Here is a 17,499-nt window from a genome sequence, read left to right on the forward strand (position 1 = left end):
TTATAGGGACAGTTGAGACAATTATATGAATACATGTGATGGAAAAGCCCATGGAAGTCCATTAGGCCCTATGGGCTTGAGAGGCTCTCTGTGATCCTAGATCTGGAATTACTGCTCATAACTTTCATAAAATCTCACCTCCAACATCCAGCCAGCTCTCGGGTGATTCTCCAGAGTCTGAGATGCTGCACTTGTAGAAACCTTCATCAGACTTGGAGACACTGTGGATGGTCATCTCTCCTGTTGAGCTGCTCCTGATGAGGAAGCCATCTTTATACAAGTCAGCTGTGAGGCTAGAGGGAGTCATCTTGGTTTTACAGCGCAGAGTGACATCACTTCCCTCCATCACAGGGAGGACAGGACTCTCCAGGATCACTGAGCCAGCTGATCAACATGTGTTTTGTAACATTTTTTTGTTGAGTAAAATACCTTTGTTAAGTAATCAAAACATAGGATCTGGAGTTATTTCAGGTGGAAGAAATAAGTGTAATAGGTATTGACTTCCCATCATGTTAACATGGCTCATTCTATCCTTAATTAACTCCAAAGTCCCTTGTAAATGAGTTTAACTTCAACTCTATACATTGACCTCCTCAGTAACTACAAACATACCAGTGACGGTGATGCTGACAGCGTTGCTTCTCTGTCCCTTTTCATTCTCACACCAGTATTTTCCACTGTCTACTACCGGATAGGCAGTTTCAATGCTGCAGGAGGCCTCATTTGACGTCTCCCAGTCAGGTGCACACAGCTTAACTATTCTGTTAGTCATCCTCATAACTCTCCATCCAGAAGAACCATCAAGCTCCTCACAACTGAACAAGACTTCTTCGTATTCAAAGTGCTGCAGTCTGTCTGGAAAAACATGAAGCAAAGCTGGATCTGTCAGAAAGAGAGAACCAGAGATATTGTTTTATGATATTTGTTCTCAAATTAAATCTAAACTGTTTGAGAAGTGATGCCTACAAAATAACAAAAGGCACAAAACACTAAGTAGTGTAACTGTGATGAATACTAACTAAAGGTATTGTTTTTTCCAGCCTAGATCCTATGTATTATTGACAGATTCTAATGAAGAAGAGGATTTTTGCCATGCCGCTAGTGGGACCTAAGGTCCATACATTCACCTTTTCAACTCTTTACTGATATATTTCAAAGTTTATCGGCTGGCATGCCATAACATGTGGTGAGCACATTCCTGCTCCACAGAAGATGAACCCTGTCCTTTCCGGTGACCACATAATCATTCCATCTAGTGCCACTATCAGAATCTTTTGGGCAGATTATGGTGAAATTTTATAAACACATTCATGCTCCTCAGAGGGTGAACCCTGTCATGTTTTAGTGACCATATGACCTTTCCTCTAGTGCAGCCCTCATGCAGCATATCCTGAAATCTATTCAGCAGATTTTCATTTGGTGAACATATTCACGCTCCTGAGAAGATGAGCCCTGTCATTTCTGGTGATCTCATGACCTTTTCTCCAGTGTCAAACTGCAGTCAAACAGTCTACTTTGCACCAGGGGCGTAGCCAGTATTGGGCCTGGGCGGCACTGGCCCGCCCAGTTTGTTCACTGGCCCGCCCAGACAGGCTTAATGTTTTTATTTATTTATTTATTTATTTATTTTTTAACAATCCTATAATGATTGAGTGGTTGTTTGAGTGATTAATTCGATATGAACATGAGCTGTATTCGTTTTTGTAAGCTTAATGAAAGCATAATATATTTTTCATTTTAAACTCTATTCCATCGGTTCCCAAACGGTGTGCCATGGCACACTGGTGTGCAGTGGCGGTTCTGCCTATGTTGCCGCCCTAGGCGAAATTACTGGCTTGCGCCCTTTCATGTTACTACTCCAACCCCGCCCGCGCCCCCACGGCACCAGTCGGCCGCGGCACCGGGGCACCATCAGTCGGCATCAGGCCGCTCACCTGTCAGATCCGACAGACCTGACCGGGTGGGCGTGGTAACGGCCGGTGCCGGCCCGCACTTGCCATGTGGCAAGTGCGGGTGCCGTGGGATTTTGTGACAACCATACATTATTATTGTAATATACAATTACAGAAAAATAATTATTTTTTTTAATTTACTATATCACTACTTTTTATGCACTCATTTCAAAACAATTCTTAAAAAACTCAAAGAGAACCCCATATTTCGCTGTTCGCGCAGTTGTGCAGGTGGGAATTATAAGACTGAGAAACATAACGAGAGGGAAAATGGAGCGCTTTCTTGTGCGGAAGAAACCACCAACCACCGCAGTGCAGAGACTGCCGACAACCCACCGAAAGAAAAGAGAAAAAAAACTGTGCTAGGCAAAATATTTACAATAGCACACGTTTCAATGCTGATACAAAATGTTACATTGATAATTTGTAGTTCTGAGGTCCGTTTCACGAAGCAGGTTCAACAAACTCCGAGTCTTACCCCGAACTCTGAGTTGATCTACACTGAGATAGGAAACTCTGAGTTTTCGGTTCCAGAACAGCTGATTTGAGTTAGTTTCATCAACTCGGAGTAGTTTCACCTGGAGTTAAGCGCGTGCATCACAGCTGTAAAAAGACAGCGTCAATGGAGCCCCGATTTGACGAGTCACCATGGCAACGGGGAAGCATCGGGCTGCGTTTTTCACCGCAGTTGAATTGGAAACCTTAATGCACATGTTTGAAAACATGTTTTTTTTGTGCGTGTGTCTGCAGCGGCAAAAGAGAGAGACGGCGTGGGAGAACATTGCTGCTCGGATCAATGTGTAAGTTTAAATGTAGTCCGCTGCAATCACAATAATATTACAGGGGAAAACTGCTTGAACGGAAGCCTATTAATTTATTTCATTTAGGTGCAATGCCGCGGGGGAGAAGCGGTAACGCTCAAAAAGATGTCTGGAAATGCTAAAAAATCTATGCGCAGACTTATAATCATCAGGCTAAGTTAAATACCGTGTGTGGCTGAAAGAGGGCGGACGGACACAGAGAGAAACTCGAGGTTTCATGAGAAAAACCTGGTCCCGACCAGGTTAGTTTCATGGAGTCTGTTACTGCAGTAACTGACCGAGATCTTAAGTTCCCTCCCTCTGTGAAACAGGCTAGAGTTACCCCTCTTTCTCTGCTTTGAGTTACCTCCCTTTGTGAAACAGAAAACTCAGAGTTTCCCTCATTTCAGGGTTAACAGACTCAGAGTTTTCACTAAACCCGCTTTGTGAAACGGACCCCTGGACCATGGACAGTGCAGCTTCCTTGCATTGACAGTTGAAGCCTAATTTGATGAAGTTTCAAATTAATTTTTGAAATATTTCGTTAATAAATATTTCATGAGTAGCCTAATATTGTTGTCTTTGTCACATTTTATTTGGTATTTGTAAATAATTATGCACATTTACAGATATTTTAGATGATATGAGTGATAACCACTGCTCTATTCTGAGCCAATATTTTCTGGTAAAAAAAAAAAAAAAAAAAAAAGGCCCACCCACATTTGTTCAGGCCCACCCCAAAAAAATATTCTGCCTACGCCACTGCTTTGCACACAAGATGTCACGACTTGATGACATGATATTTGGTGAGTGCAGCCACGCTCCACAAAGGAAGACTCCAGTTGATTGTGGTGACCCTATGAACTTTCTTCTAGCGCCACCTTCAGCCCAAACATTTGACATCCACATGACATGTCTATAAATGTAATGGATGGACTGCCAGGTATTGATGTTTATCAGTGTTGGTGCCCCCAATCACCTTTCTTCTAGTGCCACCCTTAGTTCAAAATTTCAAAATTGAGTCAATAAAGGTAATGCAAAAAATCCAAAAATTATTTAAAAAAAAAAAAAAAAAAAAAACAGAGTCAATTGTGTAAGAAGTTATTTGGTAACACTTTACAATGTGAGTACAACAATTAACGTTAGTTAATGCCATAATAAATATTAAGTAACAGGTAATGAACATTAAGTAACAGTTAACTAACCGTTAACTAATGTGTCTAAGAATCATGTACTAATGCTGTTCAGGCTAAGGTATTAATTTATATGTTATTTAAGGGTTATTGTAGATATTATTAACATTAGAAATGCCATAATAATCATTAACTAACAGTTAATTAACCATTACCGCATGAACTAATGTTAACTAACGTTAATTGTTGTATTCTTACTGTAAAGTGTTAGGAGTAATTTTAATACGACTTACTGCCGTTCTGAGCAAAGTAACCACGGTGAACTTGTGCAAGCAGCAGCGTCGACACATTCATCACTGGAGAGCCAAAAGAAAAGACACGTATATCAGACATAGATGGTTTTATTTAAAGATAACTATCTTCGAGCTATAAACACAAAATATGCACGCTAAAAATTATAAAGCTTTTCCAACTATCTCACTGTTTCACTTCTTTCTACCATCACACAAACTCACTGCAGGGACACTGCATGCTTGTTAGAGCTATTGTCTGGCTGCTGTGACCTCTCAGCCTTGTAATCATTAATATTAAAGGCTTGAAATGTTGGTGTTTGAGGAAATTTTGTGAAAAATACCTGAAATGTAAGAATGCAATTTAGATATTCATGACCTCTGATGGATGTTCTCAGAAACATCTTTCTTGTTACTTGTTCTGGCAGAAAGGCTTCATCAGAGTTACATGGCACAGTCAAAAAAATTTAACCCTATAAAGCCTGAACTATGAAAGAATTGGCAGAAAATTCCAATTTTTTGAAATTGAACCCTTTATTTAGTCCTATAACAAAATATATATATAAAAAATAAAATCAAAAAATATGTTATTACACGACCTTTCTGGTGTATGATATATGATATGTACTTGAAGTGCCAATGGTATGGTCCAGGGTGAACAGGGGAAGTGTTCAAAGGTATACAACAGTATTTTGGTCAAGTATTGATTAAACTGAAAATGAAAAACAGAATTGAAAATGTGTATCATATATGATACGAATGGCTTTATAGGGTTAAATTTACTGACAGAGGCCTAAAATGCAAATATAATTCGCAGCAATTAGACAGCATGCACTCAAACAGATCCTCAGTTGCTTCAACATACACTCACCCAGCAGCCAGACACAAAACAATACATAAAAAATATATGGAATCTGTAAAACATTATGGCAATGCTGTAAGTATCAGCATCTGAGACTCTGATGAGCTTTGTTTCAACTGATCACACCTGAACCTCACAGAAAAATTTAAAGAGAGAGAGACAGTACTCACCCAGTGTGAGGCAGACAGCTGTGACCTCCATGCTGTCTTGCTGCTGACTGTCTGAGCGTCAGACTGAACATCAGCTCAGATCTGATGGAGGGGGGGAACCTCCTCTTCCTGTGCAGCTCATCTCTGGTTTTGACGTGACAGCTGGTTGCAATTTGCGGTGGATAAGAAAATGTGCAAGTGCAAATGTGTGCAAATGTGCATAAACGTTAGCCATCAAAAACCCTGTCAGAGCTCTAACATCACCTGAACTACAAGCACATTCAAAAGCACGGTAACACTGATTTTAAATTATAAGTAAACAGACAGGACTGAACATTGGAGGGAAGTGCGGGTCGAGTCGGGTGTACAACAGGACCGCAAATCGGGCAGACCGAATTAATGTATTAACTTCAATCACGCAACCTTTTCTTCCACCTCCTCTCCTCTCCTCCACAGTCAGACACACACAAACACACACACACACACACACACACGAGTCGCCAGGGAGTTGCAGGGAGTCTGTGGGCATTACTCTGTCTCTCATGCTCTTTTTACCATAACAAAAAAGAAATATTTATTAATTACATAAATTTAAACACAAATTATTATCTCACTTAATGATCATTATGAAATAAAATTAAATAAATAAATAAAAACACCCTATTGTCTGTACTGGATGCTGGACAGTTGGAAACAGTGAGTAGCTCTCAGCCAGCATGCAAGTTACAGACAGTATTAAAATTATCCAGTTTGATACATTCATTTAGATTGAATTATGGCTGTCAGTAACTGTGATACTGATACTGATGCGTGTTATGATAACACCCATCAGTATCACAGTTATTCATCCTCTTTGTCAATATGAAACATAGCACCATGGCAGCTCCGTCCATTATAACTTATTAGTGCACTTCTGCAGGTATTATTTGGCATTCTGTACACCATTTAACTGTTTGTTTAATCATTTAACTGTGCAATAATTTATACCTGTATATAGGGGTGTCGTAGTGGGGGGAAAGCGGGACTGATTACCCAGGGCCACAATGGGGGAGGGGGCCCCCGAAAGGCCTGAAATGAAAAGGTTGGCTATACAAGGGCCCAATAAGATTTCTTTTTATGGGGCCCAAAATCCCTGGCAGCACCCCTGATTTCCCTCTATCATACATCAACATCGCTGTGAGTATGTGCTTTTCCGTTTCCTCATATTAATATTTTCCTTTTCTTATGTGACAAGAAAAGAGTTCCTGATGTTGGTTTTGAAGGCTATATATTTTCGCTCCAATAGCAGATAGTTTATTTTAATATTAATTTACGTATCTTTACTATTATGTATTTTTTCACTTTCCTTTTCCTCAAAAATGACAAGAATTCATGTGTTTCTCCCCAAAATCGTAGGCTATTATTTTAAAGATGGGAATGTTTCACTAAAACTCCCAAACATTAAACTGTTAAGGGTTACATAGCGCTTTAAAGCGGGGTGACCCAAATGTTTAGTGATCAAGGGAAGCCTGTGAGATTCATTACTGCCTTGTAATGGGAATTTATTTATTTATTTATTTATAATCATCACATGTATGATTACAGTAAAGAAAATAGAAGTCCATGTCAGGTTTTCCACATATCTGATATGCCATGGCTGTTTGTTATAACCCACACTCAAGACAGTTTTTTTTTTGTTTGTTTTTTTTTATCTTCAGTCCTAGTGTGGGAACTTCCTCTAAGCACACAGCCAAACTTGGATTTTGGACTCAGTTGACCTTTCAGCATAAATGATTAACCACCAGCAGCAGCATTTAAATCTACAGTGTATTTTATGAGGACACAGAGGATTGTTTGTTTGTTTGTTTGTTTGTTTGTTTGTTTTATCTCCTTATTATAACAGAAGAGATAAAATGTCTCTGCTGTCCTGGGCAACCAAAGACAAGGACATGCTCATGATAAAAGCGACAGTTCAGCTGTTTAACTGCAGGGGGCAGAATAGGAGCTTTTATTCAGGGTTGTGACACTGATCAGCCTGTGCCTGTGTTTGGGCAGTGTGGTAGAGGAGGGAAGGATGAAAAAAGGGACCTAAGGAGAGAGGAGAGGAAAGCACCGGGCCCTCAGTGCCTCAGAAACAGACGACAGACACCATCCCATAACCAAAAAGTCGCTGCAACAACTGTGGAGCCACAAAGCGTCACAGATACTGCATCGTCATATCGGTCATCCTATGTCCTGCAGGAACAAAACTCCCTAAAAGTCCCAATACCATGAAGGCAGACCAAAATACCAGGCCAGTTTGTTCATCAGTTTCAGCACCTTTGCACCAACATGCCTTTTAAGTGGGTTTGCTAATATTAAATTAGGGAAAATACAGATAATTGTGCATTTTAAATGATTTTGAGCTGCTGTGGATATGCAGTGGATTTGTTTACCGCTTGTCTTGTCTGTCACCACTCAAGAGGTGTGCCACTTTGTGCCACAAATTGCCACACATTTTGCACATACCAGTAAATCAGTAGTGCCACTGCAGAACGTAAGCTGCCATGCCATTGTTTTTTTATATTGTCTTGCCCTTTTTTACCATACTTTATTAACGTATTCCCGTCTTTGCCCTTTAACTTTCTAGGCACCTAACATTAAAACAGTGGTGATTGTTTGGCTCCATCCACAGAAATGTTAGTCACACTAAAACAGCAACCTGTTGCATCAAAACCAGAAATGAGCTGCACAGGAAGAGGAGGTCCTCCCCTCCATCAGATCTGAGCTGATGTTCAGTCTAACGCTCACACAGTCAGCAGCAAGACAGCATGGAGGTCACAGCTGTCTGCCTCTCACTTGGTGAGTACTGACTCCCTGCTTCTCTGACGGCTTACAAAATAGAACAAATTAAAAGGAGGTAACTTGAAGTTGAAATAAGTTGTAAAAAAAAAAAAAAAAAAAATGATATGATCAAAACAAGACTCATTGGGCAAAGACAAGCTACTGACAGCAACACCATAATGTTTTACAGATCTTTTTCATGCTGTGTGTAACTGATGAATTTGCTTGATGCTAGTGAATAGGTCACACTGATTTGTATCATGATTACATTTTTACCTCAGAGAGAACTTGAATGTCAGTCTTTTCTTTTACATTTCAGGTGTTTAGTTTTAACTCAAATTCCTGGATCACTGACATGTTAAGAAGCCAGCATTTGAGCCAGACAGTAGATGTGACAAACACTGCATTGTCCTTGAAGTCAGCTTGTATTATGTTGGAGAGAAGAGGCAAGTTAAAAAATTTGACTTTTGGCAACATACTTTTTTGTCTGTAGGTGTATTATTCTAACAGACATGCAGTTACCTATAAAATAATTTATTTTTGATATACATCTTTTCTCCTTTGCCTCTCCAGTGATTAATGTGTTGATGCTGTTGGTGGCACAGGCTCGGTGTGGTTTTCATGCTCGGAAAAGTGGTACGTAACAACTACCAACATAAATTACTTATTTTGTGTAAACCTTTTGTAGTACACTTTTCTTTATTCTCAAACCAAAGCCAGGTTGATGTGCTACAACCTAAATGTCTTGTGTGAATGTTTCTATAATGAAATACAGATTCCTTCATTTTTTTCTTAGAAAATAATTCAAAAAGGAGCCTGACTACGGTTTTATGGAGTTTAATTCTAAAATATTACATGTCCAGGCAGAGAGGCTGTACCGTAGTGCATTATTACTTTATGTTTCTCCAAATTAAAATCTGTTGAAAAGGCACCAGAGCTTTGACTCACTGGAGTCAAGGAGTAATAGCAAGCTGAGGCAAAGGCAGTCTTCTTTTGAATGCAGCACGCTGTGGCTTGCACGCTGAATTCATATTTTTTGGAATATACGTTTTCAGGCAGTGTGGTGCTTGCAGGACCCTGACCCCGGCACAATTTAATATTGCCACGAGGAGGCTTCTGTAGATTAGTTCTGCACCATCCTTGATGGGATCTTCAAAATTAGGTTTTGGGGGCAGTGATGGATTTTGACACATTTCAGCATTTTGAATATAAACTTGATTGTCCCATCGCAGCACTACCACCAGGCTGGCAGGGCCCTCAGCTTCAAATCACAGATACTGTTGGATCAAACTTGGTGAACCTTTGATGAATGATGCGTTTTTACAGTGATAGCCAGTATCAGCAAAATGAAACTGATTGGTCCACCACAGCGCCACCAACAGGTTAAAAAGTCTCCAGACTTCAGGAAGCAGCATCTCCGATCATGCATCTCACACCCAAAAAAATTAATAAATAAATTCAATAATATATCTCTAAAGGGTGAGATCTGTGAAAGTTTGCGTTGTCATCCAGTGACTTAAGTTATCTCCATCCTGCCATTTGTTATTTTGTAAGGGTGGTCATCACTTTGGGAACAAATCTCCAAATGTCACCTCTCTTTCTGTGTCTCTCTCAGATGCAGCTTTGCTTCGTGTTGATCCAAATATGCTGCAGCACTTTGTATACAATTCTGTTTCTTTTAAATGTGAGGGGCTGGGTGGCTCCTCTGGGTGGAGAGTGATGAGGACGATCAACAATGCAAATAAAGAGTGTGACCCAGACTGGGAGAGGTCTAAAGGCTCAAACTGCACCATTGACAATGCCTATGTTGCGGACAGTGGAGACTACTGGTGTGAGAATGGAAAGGGCATGAGAAGGATGGCTGTCAACATCGTTGTCACTGGTATGTGGATGAAAAGTTGCAGTAATTACATCTCTTGGGGGGGAAAAATTACCTGAAGTCCATTATTCACTTTCTGTAAATTGTGCAGATAAATACATCATAATTTACTTAGATTTTTCTAGCAACTGCTGGGTGCCTCACATTATTTACCTGCCCTTATCTGGCCATGTATTCTCTGATGAGGGCCTCCAAGATCCAGAAACTCACTTTTAAATATGGAGTACCCACAGAAATCAGTGTGCACAGGGTCACTGTCTCCTATACAAGTGTATATAGATATAGATATAGATATATATATATATATATAGAGAGAGAGAGAGAGAGAGAGAGAGAGAGAGAGGTAGATAGATAGATATAGATATATATATATATCTATATATAGATAGATAGATAGATAGATATAGATAGATATAGGTATATATAGATATATATATTCAATCATATTCAACTTTGAGCTGATTTCATATGGTGGAAACTACATTCTTACTTTCTTAGGGGTCCAAGGAGCAAAGCTGCTGGAGCAAAATAAATGCCAACAAGGCAATCAAAATAAATGCTGGCAGGGTGATCAAACCTAGAGTCATTTCCTGTATAGCCTATTAGTTGTTTAACTTAAAAAATAGACACTTAATGATCCATTTCTTTGTTAAAGGGCCATGCACACCTTGAGGAGGTTCTTATATTTCACACTATGCCATAGTTTTTTCACTCCTTCATGAACAATCACCAGTTTCTTTAATTTCTTATAACCGACAAATCATTGCTAAAAGTAATGTTTAACATTAAAATAAACATGTGTCCAGCTGGCTCAGTGATCCTGGAGAGTCCTGTCCTTCCTGTGATGGAGGGAAGTGATGTCAGTCTCCGCTGTAGGAACAAGACAAATCCCTCCAAACTCACAGCTGATTTCTATAAAGATGGCTTACTCATGAGGAGCAGCTTTGCAGGAGAGATGACCATCCACAGTGTCTCCAAGTCTGATGAAGGTTTCTACAAGTGCAGAGTCTCTGACTCTGGAGAATCACCAGAGAGCTGGCTGGCTGTCAGAGGTGACACATCACAGCGTTTCTAAGAAAATATTTTGCTTTTTGCATGAACATGTTCATGCATGATGATAGATGATGCTTTGTATCTTCGTTATGTCGAGACCTATTGCTGAAGATGTGAACACTCAATGCTGTATTAAATGGCTTTATAAAAAAAAAAAAAAAACATTTTTCCAAAATTTAACTAGAACCCTACCCCTAACCCGCAGAGGATACACCATTTAACAACATCAAATCCCAGTTCTAACTTTTTTCTTACTAGGAAAACTGCACCGCTGATGTTAACTGTGTTTCTAAATGTATTTACCTTCATTGTTCCTCCACTGTTGCTCTTGTTGTGACCTGTTCTGCGGCTCTGTGGGAATGTTTTACACCCCAAAATGTCCTCAACGTCACTGAAAAGACTCCCTCAGGCAACCAGGTACATATAGGGGTGAACACATTTGAGAATACATCCTGGTCATTCAACCTCAGAAAGTTGTATATTTCAGCATTATGACTTTCTGTCTTCTTTCCAGAATTTTACAAAGAACCAAGTCATTTCTTGCTGATTGGTGTCATCATCGTATTGGCTGCTCTGCTGTTGGTGGCTGGACTGCTTCACTTTAGGCAGCACAGAGGTACTGAAAATAAATTAGACACAAATATATGTAAGTTACATCAATAGGAAACTCTGGCATAAATAAGGGCTACAAAGAATGTTTAATGGCCTCTTCAAACCACATTTACAAGCCTGATAATGACCCGAATCCATAGATATGCAGCATCTGTAAATAAGTGTTGAGAATGATAAATGTGTATTTCATACAGCGTAACAGGGTGGAATATAACTGGATCTGGGGTGCCTCATGTCATCCTGACATCAAGACTGGCATAATACAATGAGTTAAGTTAATTGTTATCACCTAAGGATGGGCTGATTTCTAAATAATAATGTCTCTCACAACACTCAACTACTTTGTTCTCAGCATGTTACTGGTACATCTGAGTCATATGGGGCTGACTATATAAGAATTATGTTCCCTGACCCCACATTGCTTTGTCCTTCAAATGCAGTTGTGGGTCCAGGCACATTTTCTTTTTGCTCATTATCCCAAACAGAAGTAGAAAACTGGAAACCTGCTCCATGTGCACAGTGATCCATGATAATCATCTATTGAGATGATGATGATGCCAATGGTGTTGCTCTCTCCTCCAAGACACATCAAGAGCTAACTGTCTAGGGTGACATTAACAAACTCAAATTATTTAAAAAATTTTGTCATCTGTGGAGGTCATAAAGCAAGTTTTTTTGTACCAGTTTGAAACTTAAGATAGGGAAGCAGATAACGTCCTCTAATGTTTAGGAACATTAAAGCCATTTTGGCTGCTCCTGGTTGACCAATAGCCTGTTAACATACTTTTTGTTTGGGTTCCTTTTATTTTAGTGTTTTGTGATTTCTTAGGACCACACCAAAGTTTATTATTTCTGTGGTGGAGGCAACAACAGAGACAGAGACTTGGAGCTGATAATCAGAATCTCAGTTGGGCCAAAGTTTAACTTAAGTAAATGATGTATCATCCATTCTTTGAATTCTCTGACAGAGATGTAAAGCTGTGTGTCATCAACATAGCAATGAAAAGAGACCCTTTATCTAAGAATCATATGGCCAATAGTAGCATATAAATGGAAAATAAAACAGGACCTAGTATTGACCCCTGAGGGACACCACAGGCAGTTGCAGCTGAACATGTAGTAACAAATAGAGACAGGGATGGATTTATTTGGCAGGTAGGATGAGACTCACTCAAGAGCATTCCTAGAAAAGTACCACTGCTCTAATCTGACAGTAAAAACTCTGATCAGTTGCTTAAATGCAGCCAACAGTACAGCAATTTTTTTTCTTCTCCTGTATTTTCTGTTTATGGCACTTTTGTTCCTCTTATGTACTGCAGTGGCGGTCTGCGTCTCCTCACAGACACGAACACCCAAACTAGACTCAGGTGAAGACGCTCAAACAGGTGAGGACAACGAAGATATATCAGCATATTGTTATGATGTTATTATTATAAAAATTATCTTAGCCTAACTTCTTACACCATTGCCCTGCAAAAAATGTTTTTCAGAACTAAATGTAAAGCAAAGTTATAATGTATCACCATGCTAAATACTGGACTGTACTGGCCTACCCAGTGCATAGTTTTTCCATTCATGTAAATATAGATAAAATTCTATGACATGACAATGTTAAATTGTTTACAGTGTAAAAAGGAGTATTTTTTTAACCTATGTATACGCCAGTCTGCCAAGCTGCCTCTGCCACCTGTGTTCTTTATGTTTCAGACTCTGGAGAGGCCAGTGTAGCGACTTCAACTAAGGCAACATATGCCATTGTCAGAAAACACATAACGAAGAAAGGTATTTTATTTGACATTTTGGCACCTTCATTTATTTTTTTTAGGGTACCTTTAAATGTATAAACTTACAGGAAAAAGAGAAAACAGAGGAAACCATAGAGTCTATGGTTTCCTCCTTTATAATTTGTCTATGGCATAGACATTTATATATTTATACATTTATACATTTATAGAAACATGTATGTGTAGATGTAGATGCTGTTGTGATGGTAGAACTGGAGATGTGGAACCAGGACAAATCATTAGAGATGGAGTCCCAGGAGTCCCAGCCTTTACTGTTCTTCCTAAAGCAGATATGTTCTTTAGCTTTACTAATATTTAGGGTCAGATTGTGTTCTTGGTACCACACTACATGCACCAGTCATGCTCATGTAGTTTTCATTTTGAGAACTGCAAATTGCTTCATGCAGCCCATTTAGTCAAATGAAACAGAAAAAAAATCTCTTATCACAGTTCACTGTCTACAAGTTCATGCTTGCAACACCAAAGGCTGAGAACCACTGAGGTACTTGGCCTGACACTTGTGAAGCATTTTCACAGTCTAAAAAAATTCAGACTGTCTCGGCCTGGGTTTTGTTTCAGCTTCTCAGACACAAACCACACGAGGAAACCACAGACAGAAAAAGTTCACGGGGCCCCTCACTCCCCTCACTTAGTTTATTTAGTTTGTCTTATGCAGTATTAGAGGTCATATACTGTCATGAAGCCACACCATTTTAAGGTAAACAAGCAAACAAAAACCTGAAAATGTGTTTAACAACCAAACATGATGAATATTATCTGTCTCTCTCACACTCACTCCCTCTGTCTATCTATTTGGCTGCCTGTCTGTCTATCTATGGAACACTATCATGTCTTTGCCAGATGAAAATGATCCTGCATACTACACCTTGTGCCCAGGTGAGAATCCACAATGTTTAATTACATTTACGACAGTAGTTTTATATATTGCCATAAGAATTATTTACTACCGGTACCATTTTTTCCAAAGAACACTGTGCAGCAATCAGACCTCAGTATGACTGAATAAGATGAGCCTTATCAATGGCCTGATGACCTGAGCGTAGCATGTTTGGCTCACTTTCTGCAGTTGTGGCAAATTGGCTTTGAGCATGACGAGCTTGAACCGTCTCTATGGAACTTTTGGTAGTGTTTTGTTGCTACAAAACTAGTGGAACGTTGTGAATTCTTGATACAAATATAATCTGTTTTTTGGGTGACATAACCCTTTAATATAATATTTCAAAGCCAATGGCAAAGTTCCGAAATCAGGCTGAGATGGTTGTCCTTTTTTCTAAAGCAAAATCAGGAGCATCCAGCAATTCAGCAGGAATGAGTCCCTCAGTGGTTACCAGCGTTCTTTTGGAAGATTGCTTCTATTCAACTATCCAGCAGGTGAGACTGAGGTTACTAGTACTGAACTTATGAGGCTGATTTCCCACCTATAGTTTCCTTACCTTGCTGCAATTCAGGTGCAACGCTGCATTTTCATTAGATCTGGTTAGTGGCACACAATTAAATGGGTCAATCAGTTACTGGACGGTAATTTTACAAGCAATTCTGATTGTTTTGGTCTACCGACCAGATAAAAACAGTTGAACATGACAAGGAACTGTGAGAATGCATGTGTGCTTGAATGCATTTCCGCAAGCAATCATGAAATCATCAGCCTATATCTGAAGAACTCTCCATCGTTACTCAACGAATGCGAATGACAAGGGGTGAAATTGGGAATCAGCAGGTTTCGTTGGGGATTAGGGTGGGGGTAATGCCGGACATTTGTCCCACTTTAAGCTCTGCTCTTGGGTTATTTTAGCAGCACAAGCAGGTCTGTCTGGTTTGCAGCTTTCACCCCACAAAGCAATGTGTGTTGGCCCATTTCCGATAGTCACATTCTCATTTGTAATAATCGAAACCAGAGTTTAAGCGGAACCAGACAGTCCCAGCTTTTGTGGCAAGCCACAGATTGAATGCATGATCCCGCCTCTCTGCACACAATAGTCTAATGTAGTAAAAACACCATGATATGGGTTAATTTAAACAGACCAGACATGGTCGGTGTGAAAGCAATCTGAAACTCTTTTCTCAAACGACTTCCTTGGGTCTTCTGCATGAGAAAGAGGCAGGAAAGGTGGAGGAGCGGTAACTTGTCATACACTGTAACTCATGGTGACAAGTTGACTTGAATGTGCCTCCATTATTTGACCCACGAGAGCACCGCTTATAACAGCATTTTTAAAAACATACAGTGAACTAAAGTCAAATGAGAAGGACAATTTCAAGGACAATTTCTCAAAAATACGATTTGGAATTCATGCTTGATATTCATTAGTCATCATTTCAAAGCATAGATGTTCTTACACTTTAAAATTTCACTTTCTTGCTATCAATATTTTACAGCCGAAAAAAAGCTTAATTAGCTTGTTACAGTTGAAATATTTTGCAGTGCAAGCTAATTTTTTACACCCTTTGTTGCACCAGTTGACGTCTGTTGTGTTTGCATTTCTTGTGTGTGTTACAGGTTGCTGAAGGAGAGACGGCTAACTGAGGGAGAGCAGGACTTTATTTATGCTGCATGCACAAAGATGAAAGTGTATAGAACTGTAAAAAAATACATTGTGTTGATACTACAACTGAATAACTTTTGTAGGCATCGTTGTAAGTCATTAATGTATATTTTACATTCATTTAACTTTGTTTTGTACGATTTGAAACTGCTTCAATATCAGAATAAACCTTTGTAGCGTGGATGGCATCAGAAACTGTCCTGTTAAATATTTCATCCATTAAACTCCATAAATATGTAGCGGAAATTTCAAATTAACTGTAAAATTAAATGTTCAAACTTATCAACAATAGTCAGTAAACTATCTTTCCAGCTTCAGCGTTTGTTGCTTTATTGATTGTTGTCTACTTAATTTACTAGCCTTGCTAGTGAGTTGAATAGCTGACAAGAAAAATCAGTTTAGTGACATAAAGACATGAATTTAACATTTTCTGGAAAGCTCGACACGGGGGGAAAAAGCGTATCATTAAACTGGAAGTCATTTTGATCGACAAGTGCTGCACATCTGTGGGCTGTTCAAAGCATTTCTCAGCGCTTCACATCGTCAGTCTTCATCTCTGGGCTCAAAATATCATGCAGCATCAGGCTTTATTTTTAAAAGCGTGCTCTTTGTTTTGTTTTTTTTGAGGTAGGAACACTTAAACCACCTCGCTCTTTCTCCTACATCTCTATTTCTGTTCTGGAGGAAAGAGGTCACAAGAGCACAGGTGGTGCATCTTTGAAATAGTCACTACGTGGTTAATAACAAAGCCAACATTTGCCTTGAAGCAGTTATAACCCAGTTGTATTACAACCTGTTGTGACCAGTTAAAGTCAGCCATGTTCAAACCCCTCTGAGGTTAGGGGGAACTCATAGCAACAATGTAAGTGTATGAATGTTTCTGGAAATACAGCGCCATCTACTGCAGTGTTCTCAATCTTTTTGACTCATGACCCTTTAAAACAAACCAGTACCTTCTTGCAACAACCCCGTCACAGGCTGCATAAGCAAAGTGGTGAACAGTCAACCTACAGAATGACCATTTCACTTACTTGATTATCAGAGGAGGTGTCACATTTTAAAACTAGTCAGCATTTCACAGGAAACCAGAAAAAGTAGCAAATGAAAAAATAATCATGATAATTTTGCCTATTAAAAAAAGTTTTTTTCTTTCACTTACGTCTTAATCATCTTGCATCACCCAAAAATGATTTCACAAGCCCCTGATGGGTCCCGACCCCCAGTTTGAGAACCACTGATTTACCAAATAAAGTCAGGGAGGACATTTACCTGCCTTTTCAGAAGCTACCACAGAATATTAAGTATTTAATTCCAAACAACACACAAGATGGTACTTATTATGATTTTTTCTACTCCACACCATGCTATACTTTACTTTGTACTTTCAAGAATTGGACAGGGTCAAATTGTTTGTACAGGACACATTGAACACATTACTATAACCATTACAGAACTGCTGTTGTAAGCTGACATGAACAAGGAAGAAAGATGAATCTGTGACTCTGGTTTTGTTTTGTCTCCATCTACACCAAGGGTGTCAAACTCGTGCCATGGAGGGCCAAGAGGCTGCAGGTTTTCATTCCAACCAACAACTGCACCAGGTGATTTCATTGATTAGT

General features: G+C 39.4%; 1 protein-coding gene across 1 annotated transcript in view; it reads left to right on the forward strand.

The window, feature by feature from the left end:
* The first annotated feature begins 9,856 nt into the window (after nucleotides 1-9,856).
* The window catches only part of LOC115376199 (Fc receptor-like protein 6), a 47,517-nt gene continuing 39,874 nt past the window's right edge, over nucleotides 9,857-17,499 (forward strand). Inside the window, exon 1 of the mRNA XM_030075691.1 lies at nucleotides 9,857-9,870. The gene's annotated coding sequence lies outside the window, so the exon portion shown is untranslated. The remainder of the gene's footprint in view (nucleotides 9,871-17,499) is intronic.

This window comes from Myripristis murdjan, chromosome 18 (genome assembly GCF_902150065.1).
Source record: "Myripristis murdjan chromosome 18, fMyrMur1.1, whole genome shotgun sequence".
In the NCBI taxonomy this organism is placed as follows: Eukaryota; Metazoa; Chordata; class Actinopteri; order Holocentriformes; family Holocentridae; genus Myripristis; species Myripristis murdjan.